Source organism: Mytilus californianus, unplaced genomic scaffold (genome assembly GCF_021869535.1).
Source record: "Mytilus californianus isolate M0D057914Y unplaced genomic scaffold, xbMytCali1.0.p SCAF_5, whole genome shotgun sequence".
NCBI lineage: Eukaryota > Metazoa > Mollusca > Bivalvia > Mytilida > Mytilidae > Mytilus > Mytilus californianus.
In genome coordinates, this window is record NW_026262701.1 from 78,874,490 (window position 1) to 78,889,156 (window position 14,667).

The 14,667-nt window shown below is 31.0% G+C and overlaps 1 long non-coding RNA gene across 1 annotated transcript; it reads right to left on the reverse strand.

Annotated features, from left to right (window-relative positions):
- Positions 1 to 1,534: 1,534 nt before the first annotated feature.
- Positions 1,535 to 10,705, reverse strand: LOC127701528 (uncharacterized). The gene is made up of 4 exons (XR_007982089.1): positions 10,595 to 10,705; positions 4,472 to 4,877; positions 3,148 to 3,257; positions 1,535 to 2,391 (listed from the first exon to the last, which is right to left on the reverse strand). It is a non-coding gene; the product is annotated as an uncharacterized LOC127701528 (long non-coding RNA).
- Positions 10,706 to 14,667: the final 3,962 nt, after the last annotated feature.

The window sequence follows — 14,667 nt, forward strand, 5'->3', positions numbered from 1 at the left end:
GATTAGGATGTTTCGTCAGTTTTAAAATAATCCACATGACAAGTGTTACTAGTGGAGCAGGAACTGCTTAACATGTTGGATCACCCACTGATTGACAATGAGGTTTGTTTTGGTTAATTTATGTTTTCTTTAGTGTGTTATTCTTTTTTCTTTTAGGCAAGGTTTTGTTTGTCCTTTAACTAGTGATTTTAATTGCCCCCTGGATATCTTATAAGCGCACCTGGCCTTTGTGCTAGTGTCAGCTGTTGTAATCACTCGGCTTCTTTCATCTGTCATCCATTAACCTTTTCAAAAATCTTCTCTGAAACTACTGTGCCAAATTTAACCAAATTTGGACACAATCATCAATTGGATGTCTAGTTTAAAAACTGTCTGATGACCCTGTCTGCCAACCAACATGGTTGACATGGCTTATAATAGAACATAGGGTAAAAGACAAGTTTTTATACGACTGCAAAATTTTTTTGGTATGACGTTGGCGTCTTCGTCGTCTGAAGACACATTGGTTTTCGCACAATAACTTTAGTTTAAGTGAATGGATCTCTATGAAATTTTACCATAAGGTTCAATACCACAAAAGGAAGGTTGGGATTGATTTTGGGTGTTATGGTACCAACAGTTATGGAATTAGGGGCCAAAAAGATACCAAAAATAAGCATTTTTCTAGTTTCCAGACAATAACTTGTGGAACGGTGTATGGATCTTTCTGAAATTATACCACAAGTTTCCACACCACAAAGGGATGGTTAGGATTTGATTTGGGGGGGTTTTGGCTCAAACCGTTTAGGAATTAGGGGGAAAAATAAGGGTGTCTTGGTTAATGGATAAATTCTTTAGTACAAAACATAATTTAAAGCAGTGAAATGGAGGTAATTCAAATACATCATTTGAATTACCTCCCTTACACTGCTTTTAAATTATGTATAAAGTAATGGTTAATGAACAATTAAGACAATTTAAAAGCAGTGTAAGGGAGGTAATCCAAATACGTTTTGATTACCTCCCTTACACTGCTTTTAAATTATGTTTAAAGAAATGCATATTTATAAAGGAAGACCAGTAAAAATATCTGCAAATGTTGTATCTTTTTTTTTTACCAAAAAATCCATATGAATTTGATTTGATTTTTTGTGTTTTAACGCCACTTTTAAGCACCGCTTTTGGGCTATTTCGTGGCGGTCAGTTTTTATTAGCAAATATGATCTACAGGGCATGATCAATAAATTAGCCAATATTGCTGAAATTTTTGGTCAACTCTTTATAGGAGTTAGTCCTTAAATGAAGATTTTTACCATGTGCAGTCAGTGTAGCTTCTATTACAATATGTAACTACAATAAACAAAGTTATAAACAACTGCACTGTCCAAACACAACCCATTATGATCTGCAGTCAGTCATTCCATACTTTTTACATCAAAACTTCCAAGAAGAGGACAGACACCCTTAAGCCAAGCAATCCTGTGAGTTGAACTGGGAATTGCAACCATACTGTCGGGATTGAATGTAAAAATAAACACATTCTAACAGTAACAAATAAGTATGTTAATAATATATAAATTTATTAACAAGCATCTGACAGACATGGAATATAAACATGGATGGTTATATACTTATACAACATCATGATCATCATATAGTACAAATTGTAACAACAAAAATAACAAATTATGAAAATAGAACATATAGTAACTTTAGGTCATTATGCACAGAAAATACAAAACATTTAAGTACTGACAGACTTTCATGTGAAATTTTAACAATGCTATTAGAGAGATGTAAAAAGGAAACAACTCTATTAATCACCAATTAAAGCTCATTCTCTTTCCAATTCCATTTTTAAACAAAAATTGAATTTTTTTTTGTTACAAGGTCCAAGTATAACTTTTTTAAATAACTGTCTTACAAAGACTGTTAGTTCATGAAACACATATCAATTCTCTATACCTTGCCTTTTATTCAGAAAGAAAAACACTGACTTCACTGTTGTTGTTTTTTTAAGATAGACTGAATAGGCATGAAGCAAAGAAATGTACAAAAATTAAAGAATTATTACTGAAACAATTCTGTGATATGTACAATACACACAAGATGATTTATTATAAGTCACTTTTAAAAAAGTGATTGCTAGTAAATGACATTTCATGTGTGAAAATCACTGAAATATCTCTGTTTATTCAATAGGTTAGATAAGACATGGCCACGGATCAAAGTACTATCAACCCCAATCATTGTTTCACAGAGATTCCTCAATACACCACCAAGAAAGTGTGTGTGTACTGTAATACTGATATATGGTTGAGATCAGCTTTTGAATAAATATGAAGATCTTTTGATCCTAGCCTTGTTCTATTCTATTCCAACTAAGCTGTAAATAAGCACCTTCTCAAAAACCTAAAAATAGAAAGTAAATTTATCTTCAGAACTTTATTTGACAGTCTTTAAAAAAAAAGTTATTAAGTGCCCCTTAAATGACCATAAATTACAATTACCAGTAAGTGAGTTTAAATGAGCATTGCCAATTTCTATCATTTTTGAAAATGCTATAACACCTGAAATAAGATTCTGGGTTAGGAAATGGTTTGTCAAAGTCAATAACCACTTCTTTTGGGAAATTTCTAAGAACACAAACCAATATGATAGTATTTCTCATTTAATACACTTTTACAAGAGTTTTTAGTTTTGTAATTAGCAAAATAGTATATTTGTCAAATCCTCAGTAAACGCAATTTTCATAAATATTGCATTGCATGTTCGTATCAGACAACATAATAGAAGTTACACATTAAACCCTAGCACAACACTTTCAACTAGACGGTTTCTGAGTGACTCAGACCCTCTGTAAATTTACCCTATTCTGTACTCCTCTCATTAAGGAATGAGGTGAACATCCAGATACAGTGAAAACATTTTCTACTCTTCATCAAGTCCACATTGAATTTTTCATTTAAGAACAGATATACTGCCTGTACCAAGTCAGGAATGTTACAGTTGTTTTCCATTTGTTCATTGGTTGACAAATTAACATTTGGTTTTGTTTCGTTGGTTGACAAAGTCTTAACATTCGGTTTTGTCAGGCTTTATGGACTTCCCACTTTTTGAATTAATATTGTTGCATTTTTTCCTAGTATTATTTATGAAAATACTTACTCTTGAGAGACAATGCTACCTCCTGTGTTGAGATGAAGGATTAACTGTCATTTCTTGGCCATGGTTCACTGGTTCCCAATCCATGGCTGCATTACTGTAAGCTGCTACACCTGTTAATTGAAATTCTGTAAATCAATTTCTCTCATTCTTAACTGATTTACACCTTCCCTGAACAGTTGATTATTTTTTATGATCAAAGATGATCTCGGTTCTTCATTGGTCAAAATTCAATTATGACTTCCAAGTTTCTTGCTTTCTCTGAATCTGCTATTATGACATCACAAAAAAGGTGACCATATAAAAAAAGGAGATGTGGTAGGATTGCCAATGAGACAACTATCCACCACAGTTAAAATGACATTGATATAAGCAATTATAGGTCACTGTAATGGCCTTCAATAAAGAGAAAAACCCATATCGTATAGTCTGCTATGAAAATCTCAAACATGCCTGGTGACATCATATAGAAAGATCACATATTTTTGGCAGATTATTAAAAAATTTAAACTTTGCTTATATATTATCCAATACACATTAGGGAGGGTCTGTATTCTTTAATTTTTTAAAGGCCATTTTTCTCTATTCTTTAAAAATTTTGCCAGTTATTCTCTATTCTTTATATTATAGCACCAAATTATTCTTTATTCTTTTTATTTTTTGGAGGGAGGGGGGCATATTTTTCTCCATTCTTAATTTTTGGCCCTATTTTTACATAGTATAATATTGACCCATTATTCTCTATTCTGTAAACCCCATCCAGACCCTCATAAGAGAAACCGATTCAACCACAGTTATCTTTTGTGGTACAGTACAACAATGTATATCTCCACTCTGACAATTAATTTTAAAATTACTTATTGCCTTATAAGAAATTAAAAATAATCCGGAAACAATTGTAATATCTGTGCAGTGAACCCACAGATTTGTGTTCACAGAAATCCTTGCAAATCACCTACATGTGTTACATATTCTCCTCTTTCGGGTGAGCCTTAATGCAATGAAATTGTGAAAATGTAGCTTTAAGGTCAAAGAACAGTAAATGGGCTTTATCACAGATTTTGGTAAATTTTTCGTACAACTTTGGCTCGTTGAATAATATCTGAAAATCGAAAAAAATGATGCATTTATCTCTTTTATTTTCTGAAAAATTACTAATTGAATTCTTTCAAAATAGGTGAACATTCCTATAGAAAGCACGTAAAATGATTAATTTTTTCTCAAAGTCATCAAATCTCCTATTTCAAATCCATAGATTTTTCAGTTATAGTCAAATGAGCCAAAGTTGTGTTCATACATTAAAATGGCTACATTGTTTATACTATACCTGTGCCCATAACGCCTGTAGATATAGTTGCAACTGGATTGAGTTCCCTCCCCTGTCTAGCCTGTCGCCTCTTTCTGATAGCTCTGACCAGCAATAAAATAGTTATAATTACAATAACAGATAATATGGCAACAGTTAAGGCTGCAATGGTATCTGTTGTAGATCGTCTATTTTCGTTGTCTAATGGTTTGTTTGGTCCTGGAGGTGATTGGGTTGTTGAGGTAGTTGTGGACTGTGGCACACTACCAGGATCAATGCCACCGATTTCGTTTACCATAACTTAATGAAGCAATGTTTTATCTTGGTTTTATAACTCATAATAGTCGAGAAGCTTGATATACAGATGGCTAATCAGGTAACATTTGAATTTTACAAAAGTAATCATCTGCATTTAGTTTGAACAGTTCTGAAAAGTAAAGAGTAAAGTTATGTTAATACAATATTTATCATCAAACTCAGTAAGTTTGAGGATACAAAGATTCTTAAAGTTGAAATTTTGAAGATCATATTTTAAAGTTCATCTTCTCATCCTTGTACACTTAGCAATCGTCAAGGTTTCTTTTTATTTCCCCTACATTCTAAATTGTTACAGTACTACCTGTGACATTATCTTATTAATGGTGGCCATAAAAAATATGGTCACCATGATGGCCCTAAATGTCCATCATTATACCCCCTGCTGCTTAATTAATACACAAGGTATTAATCAAAAACTAGTCAAGGATAATGAGAAATCATGACTGCATTGAAGTGTTAAAATTACATAACTTACAGGTAAAGTGTCTCAGGGAAAATATACGACTTTTTGTGTTTGTCAAATTTAATAACTGTGATTATGACAAGAAAATTCTAAAATAAAATGAAATAATAAAACTAGTTGAACATATAGCTTCCTAACTTTTTTTTGTAAAAATGTTCTCATGACTTTTTGCAAATGTTTGTTTTGATGTTATAACTTTTAAATAATTCTATCAATTTAAGTTATTTTTTATATGTATTTTTTGGCAAGTGAATAATAAATGAATATCATCTTCTAATATAATGCAAACTTTCACAACGCCTGCCTTTTCCCATTTTTCCCATTGAAAATGGGGTTCTCAAATTAATTTTCTAAAATCAAAACTGTTTATACTTACTGCATTTAACATTGTTTAACAAATGTTTAAGACTATCTTTAGGACTTATTCTAAATAAAATTTAGGCAATTCATTATTTCTCTATTGAATAAATACATGTATATTTAAAATATTCATTACAGAAAAATTTGATAATTTTTTTATTGTCATATAAACATATTACAATTTAATCAAGTTTCTGACAAAAAACAACCCAAAACAAACATTATAATGCAAAGAAATAACAATTCTATGAGAAATCAAAACACATGGAAAAAAGATAGGTTTCTGCCCTCAGTTCTAATGACTTTCTTTTATAAAGGAGCCAATATTTGAAACATGTTCCATGTTATAGAGGTTTAGCATTTCTTTTACTTTTTGTTCTTGGTTAAGATTTTATTCATAAACTGGTCAGAGACATTATTATGAGAAGGTAAACAATTTTCAAATTGATTATCTCTAAGTTGTTATGTTAATTTTACAAACAATTCTATCCTTTATAGGAATTTTTATTCACCATTTTCTATTTCTAAATTATGACCACTAATTCTTTACTTAGTGAAGCATTTTAGTTTACTGTTTTCATCATAAGTTTTTATTTCATTTTCAAAAATATTCTTATTTTTTTTCTTAAAACTTATTTTTAATCAAGGTCTTTAAAGAATCTAATTCATTCAAGTCCCTGCAATTATTAACTTTATCTAAAAGGCCTGAGTTGAGTGAAATATTCTTTGCAAATGTTTACCAAGAATATGTATCATGCATATGTCAGTCCTGCAGTTTCGACCATATAATACACAGAACAAAAAGTGATTTAATTAATAGACCATAAAAATGTCACAATCTATATAGAAGTGTACTTTATTTTTTCTGGAGACAAATTTTGCCTGTTTAACTGACAAAATTAGCCAAACTGAAGATAACATATTTGATAAGTTTACAATTGTTTCAAAAAGCAAGACAATTTTTTCTTTAAATAATTTCTTTGTAAGTCTCTTTAGTGATTCTTCATGCAAAACTAATTTTGAGATTTGAAAAATTTCAAAGATAAACAAAAATAGTTTATTCCTATTCCATATAATGATATTTGTAGTTTTCCTGAATAATAATCATGATAATAGATTGTACAACTTTGTTAACATAAATTATTGTAAAAGGATTGATATTCATGATATTGATAATTTAAATTTTTGAATAAACTGGCTTGTTAAATTACTTGCTTCATGGTTCCTTTAAACATATCATTTGCATGATTATAAGTTATAAGTAATAATAATTCATTTAATAATGCAAACGAACAATAGAATACCATGTACATCATGTACAATAACTTTTTTTTTACTGAAAATAATTATTTAAAGGATTCTCTCTTTTGTTTTCAAATGCTAGTCAATAACTTATCTTTGAATTTTTGTCATTTCTACTCAAGATTCTTTCCAAGAAGAAATTAAAAGAATAAGAAGCAAAAAAACAAATAAAAAATAATAATAACATAAAAAAACAAAAACATTAGAAAAAAAGGAAAATATGTAAATTTAAAGACAGAAAAATCAACAAATGATATGAATTAACAAAGACTAAAACAAACATTCTATTCTACATTTTCAAGAAAAGGTGAAATGTCAATTTGAGAAGAAACCTGAGTTACCTGTACAGGTAAATTTTAATGAAACATACAAGCTGAAAACTTCAACCCTGATTAATTTCAACAGGTAACATAATTAGATAAAACATAAACCTATGTTTTTATGACCCCAATAAATGGCCAACATCCCAAGATTGAATACCCCAATAAATGGCCACCATTCGATGGTGACCATACAAGAGGGTGGACATAACTAAGAGGAAGTCACAGGTTGTACTGTACAGTAAAGGATTTTAGTGTTTTATACACAAACTCTTGGACCCAGATATATATAAAATTTGATATGATGGTAATCTGCTCTCCTGAAATCAAATTTGCTTTGATGTGAAACTTAACCAGTGAAATGTCAGTCAAAATAAGAGAAAAATATAGCTCATGATTATGGACAAAAGGACCAAACCAGATCAACCAAATATTGAATGAAATAATTAGATGTAGTGAACGATAAGATCAGCTGTACAGTATGGCTTTCTTCGTGGTATTCTTTTTTTTAATTAAAGAAATGCACATTTATACCTCAAAGGTTGAAGGCATATGAACTATACAAATGAATAAACAAATATACAAAAATTAAGGCTTTATTGGGATTTGTAGTTGCTTGCATCCTTGTCCTTTGTTCATTGGTGATCATACCACACCTCTTTATTTTTATATATAAATGTTTGTGTCATAAAGTGAACAGTCTCCATAAAAAAATCAACTTTTTTAGACTCAGTGATTTAGAGCTTTACATATTGTATACACATGTCTATTGTTGATTAATACATGAGGGTGTGGATGGGGGTTTACAGAATAGAGAATAATGGGCAAAAAATATAAAGAATAGAGTAAAATGGATCAAAAATATAAAGAATAGAGAATAATGAGGTGCTAAAATATAAAGAATAGATAATAAAATGGGCAAAAAGTATAAAGAATAGAGAAAAATGGCCTAGAAAACTAAAGAAATACAGAAATGAAGGACCCCCCATCCAGACCCTCATACATGAAAAAGATATCAGGAATGACCAAAATATTGGACAGTACATCCACCAACACTGGACTCATTAGAGATAGCTAGACATTCAAACAACAAGGTACAAAAGATGGTCCAAATAGCCTGACTTTGTACAGACACAAACTGTATGTTGATCTAAAGATGTCTTTTTAGTTTTGTGTTATTGGGTTGCTGTCTCAGTGACATACACCCTACATATCTTTTTATTCATACATATGATCTTTTCTATAAAAACACTTGCAATGTCCATCATAAAATTACTATTGGGAAAAGATGTTTCCTAAGCCTTATGAGGTCATGGCAAAAATTCACCAAGTAATCATTGGTGATCAACATTTTGAAGAATTACTTATGAATTAAAGGAGATGAGGCCTTCATGTCAATCAGACAGCAACCAAACAATACAATAACCAAAAGACATCTACAGGTCAAAATAGTCTTCAACAATAGACCAATGTATATACAATTTGTCAAGATTTCAATCACAGTCTAAAAAAGTTGTGATTAAATGAACAGACCAGCACAGAACTGCCATTACCACCAAATTCTCTAAACCTTAAGAGATATCTCATTGATTATATCAGATATATCTTATATTATTCATAAGATACACAATGTATCTTACATGTATATTATTTATAAGGTATCTTATGAGATATCTTTTATTTTGTATAAGATATGTTATAAAAGTGCAATATATCTTCTTTTCTGTTATGAGACATCTTATAAACTTAATTTATTAATTTTATAATAAATCTGATAGAACAAAGATATGTTATTAATTTCATAAAATATAAACGATATCTAATAAAAAATAAAAGATATCTTATACAGACCTGGGGTTATTGAAAATGTAATTGTAATTACCTGTAGATATTATATACAGACCTGGGGTAATTGAAAATGTAATTGTAATTACCTGTAGATATCTTATACAGACCTGGGGTAATTGAAAATGTAATTGTGATTACCTGTAGATATCTTATATAGACCTGGGGTTATTGAAAATGTAATTGTAATTACCTGTAGATATCTTATACAGACCTTGGGTAATTGAAAATGTAATTGTAATTACCTGTAGATATCTTATACAGACCTGGGGTTATTGAAAATGTAATTGTAATTACCTGTAATTACAAATTTTTAAATTAATTTAAGGTAATGTGTAACTGAACATATTTTCAGTTACATGTAAAATGATGTAATTGAAAGTAATGAATTACATTTTGATTATGAATCACTTTTCAATTACTTTCAAGTACATTGGAGCATTTTCTTGAAAGTTTAACACAGGCTTACTAATATAGAACACTTTAGGTCAAAGATTTTTATTTTGTGGTGCATGCTAATGTTTTGTATACGTTTCAAACTTGTCTTCTTTGCTTAATAATGTTTTGTATACGTTTCAAACTTGTCTTCTTTGCTTAATAATGTTTTGTATACGTTTCAAACTTGTCTTCTTTGCTTAATAATGTTTTGTATACGTTTCAAACTTGTCTTCTTTGCTTAATAATGTTTTGTATACGTTTCAAACTTGTCTTCTTTGCTTAATGAGTAGCCTCAGTGGCCGAGTGGTCTAAGTTGTCGAACTACTGTATCAATAGCCAGTCAACATGGAGGTTGTGTACTGGACTTCAATCTTAATTGACTGGAATTGTTAGTTTTCCTACCAAAGGTATGTGATTCTCTGGGGCACTCTGGCTTCTTCCACCAATAAAAACTGACCGCCATGAAATAGCACAATAGTGTTTGAAAGTGGCTTTAAACACCAATCAATCAATCAATCTTTGCTTAATGTTATACCTTATGGTCTTTAACATAATAGACTTTTTATTGTGTTCATTGCATTAGTATCTTTTTTACTGTTTTTTTTAAAACTTGCATTAGTCTCTTTTTTACTGTTTTTTTTTAACTTGCTTTATTAAATAACACTTTTGTATTGCCGATTTCTGACCCTAAGTTGATTTCATTCAGTGGTGGATCCAGAAATTTTCATGAGTGGGGGCCCACTGACTGCCTAAGAGGGGGCCCGCTCCAGTCATGCTTCAGGAAAAACCTATATAATCAACCAAATTTTTCCCTCAAAAGGGGGGGCCCCCCCCCCTCCCCTAAATCCGCCTCTGTCATTACCATTTCATACTGTAATAATCCTTATATAGATTGTATCATGGGTGTATGAACCTATGGGTTTATCTGTTGATTCATTTTGTACATCTATTCATGGACAGTCTATACTAACTATTGTATAGACTGTCCCTGATCTATAATTGCATGAAGTCATCGTTTTGTTTGTATCGTTGTTTTTTTTCCTTCATTTTTATATTTTAGAAATTATTTAAACTGATAAAGATTATGTGAAGCAATACCTTGAACATGTTGTCTTTTTTCAAACAAAGATGTATGCCAACATATATTTTCCACCTAAAAAAAAAAAAACAACACACACCTATGTTGTCGTACCTGTCTTTTCAGGTAAATACAATTTCCGGTTTACCTGACGGTTGGTCCGTAAACCAACAAGATATTTAAAAAATACTGTTATTTATTAAACTGATAGCTACGGAAGCCCATTTAGGACCTTCCAAAAATATAATTTGAATTCGAAATTACGAGTTTAAATCGTTTTCACGAATTGTATAATTTGTTATAACAGATTAAATTTTTGATTACGAATTGTTGGAAATCGCAAGGATTTGTATAGTGATACTATACAAATCCTTGGAAATCGTTATAACAGATTTTATAATTCGTAATTACGAATTAAATTCGTTATCACAATTTTTTGTAATTTGTGATAACGAATTAAAATCGTTGTAACGAATTGTACAATTTGTTATAACGGATTATATTCGTGATAACGAATTTGTGGAATTCGTTATCACAGTTTTTTTGGTAATTTGTGATTTCGGATTAAAATTTATTATCACAGATTTTTAGCTCATCTGACCCACAGGGTTAAGTGAGATTTTCTCTTCACTTTGCGCCCGTCGCTGTTCATTAAATTTTACAAAAATCTTCTTTTTTAAACCTTTTGTGAATGTCCAAAGTGAAACAAACTTGGCCATAATCAATTTAGTTTTAACGAATTTTATTTGCAAATTTAGAAAAAGGGATTGGACACTTAATTAGGGATATTGTTTGTTTTTGTAAAGAGGCATAACTCAAGAACGGTAAAAGTTCAAACTTGATCTGTGTTTTGAAGTAATAAACATTGTGTAATAGTTTAATAACATTTGGTTGAGGCAAACTAAATGTAGAGAACGGAAACGACAGATTTAGCACTTTGTCTATTTATAAAGGGGCATTACTCAAGAACGGTAGAAGTGACGCCATTCAATTTCAAATTTGATCTGTGTTTTGTGGTAATAAGCATAGTGTATAAGTTTTATAACATTTCGTTGAGGCAAACTAAAGTTAGAGAATGGGAACCAATTTTGGGAACGTACGCGACGGACGGACTGGACTGAACTGACAGACAAGGGGCATACAAAATGTGTTTAATAATCATAATTCGTAACCGATACATTATCATTCATTATTTTTTATTTAAAGTCTTTTTAGACCGGCGATTTCCTTCGTGTGTATCGCCCGGCCATGATTATATTTTACACAGAGGCAAATTAACAGAAGTAGTTTTGGCAATATGGTTTATTGAAGTGTAAAACCCAGGAAAGAAAATCGAACAGACTAATCATATTCAAGCTTTTGTTGATATGCTAATAATTTAAGGATTATTTGATAATGACGAAAACATAATAGGAGTGCATGCAATTCAAAAACAAACAACAGATATAAGGAAGAAGAAAATGGAATATAATGTGCAAAAGTATATATAAGATAAGGTTAGCCTGGAATGTAGTGAAGTGAGAGAAATAAACAAGGGTATCTACTATAAAGAATTTGTGCGATGAGCCCGCCTGCGGAACAACATGGCCAACATGGCCAAAAATAGAACATAAGGGTAAAAAAGGGTCAATTGCCGCTTTCAATCATGTGGAATTATTTGTAGATCTTCGCTTTCTCAGTGATCATTTTCGCTATAATAATTGATTGAAAGATTCTCTCTATCTATTATAATTTTCAAAATAATAGACAAAACACAGAATAAAAAAACGTCAATAAAGGAAAATTATTCCTATAAATAGTCATCTTACAATTTTGATGTAAATAGACAGTACGTAAATCTTGTGATTCCAAACACACTCACTCCAGGCTAGCCTTATCTACTTGTGCACTTATATTCTATTTTCTTCCTCTTTATATCTTGTGTTTGTTTTTGAATTACATGCACTCCTATTATGTTTTCGTCATTATTAAATAATTGTTATATTATTAGCATATCAATAAATGTGATTGGTCTGTTAGATTTTCTTTCCTAGATTTACACTTCGATAAACCATGTTGGCGAAACTACTTTCGTTGCCTCTGTGTAAAAATCATTGAAATCCTTGTATGAAATTTAAAACCCACAGGGGTCCTTTGCATAATTGGTCAACTAAAGAATTTCTATTTCTATTTCTAGAAACAGAACAAACATCTGTTGAGGTAACCCGAATAATTCAGTCCCTCCCGGTGATCGACTATCTCACTCGCGAAGGGTTAATAGCCATCGCAGAGCAGTGGAATATAACGATTGAATTATTCGGGTTACTGTTGAGAAGGAATAAAACGCGTAAGTGTAAAAAATAAATATTTTTAATCATTTCTCGGGAACGAATTACGGTCAAGGTACAGGATATGGGTCAGGCCACATATTTTGGTAAACGTTTGCCTGAAACTTAATTAGTCCTTTTATTATCTAAGATATTACTGAATGAATTCTTTCAAAATAGGTGAATATATGTAAAGAAAACACACAAAAACACGGCGATTGATTGATTGTTGGTTTCTTTACGTCCTATGGCAAATATTTCATGCATGTTCAGGACGAGTGAAAAAAAATCGACGATAAAGATTTTTTATTTTATGTTTTTGGCGACCATAAGTGGTGTTCTATGTGATAAATACCACAAAACGTTGAAATAAACGTAAAGTCATCGAATTGTACTTTTAAAAGCTGTTAAACGTCGATTTTTGACGTTTTTAATACCAACAAGGTAACAGATTGCTTAATACGCTAATAACGATGTTGGTTGCCCTGTGATTATTTTAGATTAATCAAACGGAAATTTATGCATCATCAAGATATCGTTTTGTAATTTGAGATTTGATGATTTTAAGATAAATCTAAGATACCTACTAGATGGACATGTACACCTTACAATTATTGTCACACACCAAATATAAATGACCCATTGCTGACAATAAATGAAAAAAGACAGTCCAAAAACACCAAAAACTCAACATTGATCAGTGAACCATGAAAATGAGGTTAAAGTAAGATGATACCTTCCAGACAAATATGTACACCTTGTAATCATTCCAATGCAAATAAATAAAACAGGATATCAATTAGCACTTATTTTTTTTAGAATATCTACAAGTTTACGATTTTTAGTATTTTCACTGTGTAACCATAGACACTTTTAAAATATTGGTCAATCAGAGTATGATTCTGTTGTAAACACACTATTTGATGAACCAACAGATAAGACTTAGATATTTTAGGAAAATTATCCGAGACATATTAATATAAATTCAAGAACACCTTTATAGATGTAATTAATTGATTTTCAAAAAAACTTAGCAGAAGTGAAATATAGGAAGATTTAGGAACATATATGTGTATAAATTTAATCCTTTAATTCTGAATGAGCTCTCTCAAATTTCAGCACATTTCTACTTTACTTTACTTAGTTGTCTCATTGGCAATCATACCACATCTCCTTATTTCTATATTAAGGAAAGGGTTTGCACTTTCTGTAGGTAAATTTATACCAGAGCCGCATCTGTATTGATCACAGATTAAGCACAGTGGCCTGGCAAAACATGTTTTATTGTTTTCATTGGATAGAGATAACACACTGCACTTTACTAATTTTGAGCTTTTGCTACCTATCTTAAAAATATCCAAGATGGCTGTCACTGTGGAACACAGTTTGATATAGGGCTCTTTGAGAGACATAGAAAAAGATCAGAAAATATCTGGTGGGGCAGAATCATTGCATACACTCAGTGGACAAAACACTATCAAAAATACACAATTATTATCCACACTGATATGTGTCCACACTTGTTCCATTCACAAAATATAGTTGCATGACCTATTGCTTATAGTATATGAGAAAAACACTAAAACACAAAACCTTAACATCGTGGACCAGTGATCCACAAAAATAAGGTCAAGGTCAGATGAAACCTGCCAGTGTGACATGTACACGTTACAATCATTCCTATAGTATCTGGAAAATGGAACCTTGATAACTGATCCTTTAAATGAGATCGATGTCACGGTGAACCATGTCTGGCGGACATGTAGACCTTGCAAGGGTTCCATATA